This window comes from Poecilia formosa, unplaced genomic scaffold, assembly GCF_000485575.1.
Source record: "Poecilia formosa unplaced genomic scaffold, Poecilia_formosa-5.1.2 Scaffold1734, whole genome shotgun sequence".
In the NCBI taxonomy this organism is placed as follows: domain Eukaryota; kingdom Metazoa; phylum Chordata; class Actinopteri; order Cyprinodontiformes; family Poeciliidae; genus Poecilia; species Poecilia formosa.
In genome coordinates, this window is record NW_006801673.1 from 1 (window position 1) to 1,499 (window position 1,499).

Here is a 1,499-nt window from a genome sequence, read left to right on the forward strand (position 1 = left end):
GATCTGAAGGACAAAATGTTGTTGTGACTCAATCAGAAGCCAAATCAGTGAAGCTTGGTCAGACGGTCACTATTGACTGTAAGGCCAGGCGGGCACTTTCAACATCTGATTGCAGCATCGGTTCACAGGTCTGCCTGTCCTGGTACCACCAGAAACCTGGAGAAGCTGCTAAAGCTCTAATCTATGTAACATCACACAGATTTTCAGGAATCTCCTCCAGATTCAGTGGAAGTGGAGCAGGAAATGGATTAGACTTCACTCTGACCATCAGTGGAGTTCAGGCTGAAGATGCTGCAGTTTATTACTGTCAGAGTTTTCATTACATCAACAGTCAGTATCTGTTCACACAGTGAAAAATCATCGTACAAAACCCCCCCGCAGTCTGAATGAACAGAAACTGAACTTTGTTCTGCAGCAAACACTGATACAGTTCACTGAACACACACTTTATAGATCAGATATATAGTAAACAGAAGAACGGAAGCAGCAGCAGGGAAATTCTTGCTACTACTCATACGTTTTGAATCATTTTCAATCATTTTTTACATCTAAGATGTAATAAATCTAATTTAAAAACAAATGTTTTCATTTGTAGAAAACATTCAATGACCAGAATGAAATGAGATATTTTGGGCAATTAATCAAATGGAAGCACATCATCATTTCAGATCACATGAATTAGGAAAGTTCTGGTATTTAAGGGCTGTAAAGAAAACACCATGAAGACAGAAAATATTAGATTTTGATCCACATAATCAGCAGTGTTCCAGCTGGGAGGAGGAAAACTGCTGAGTCCAGTTGAAGTAACTTTGATTTTTGAAAAGTTACGAAACATTTTCCATGTTTTTACTTTAAACAACATGACATGAGATCAAAGAAAACTGGCAATAACACCAACATGTATTTTAATCATTGTTAAACAATAAACCAGATTTATTCTCATAGCCACATGAGGGAAAAACAGGAAAAATAAATTTCATGAGAATCTTTATTGTTGTGTTAGCCCTGGTTAAAATAACTTAGTAAGTTTGACACAGGAAAATATGGCAAACTTAGTAAATTACAAAGATGTACTCAGGAAAATATTGGAACAAATTCATTCATTAATGCTTGATTCTGGATTTATTATAATAAGGGTCAATTCTTATTGCTTCTCATCTGACACACAGTTTTGAAGAATCATTTTTAATCATTTTTACGTCTATGATCTGAAAAGACTTAAAGCAGAACACATTTTATAAATGACCTCAATGAAATTAGGTTTTCTTTTGTGCAGTCAAATGGAATCACATCAACTATTCATATCACAGAAATTAAGAAGGTTCTGATATTTAAGAGTTATAAATGTGACAAAACACTTGATAATGTTTTTTCAGTTAGAAATGTTATCAAGTAGATCAAGTAGATCTGCAGATTAATGACCTCACAGCAGAATTTCTTTAAAATAAATTGTTACTCTTTAACTGACACTACAAATTACTGCTACCTGAAAAACTGAA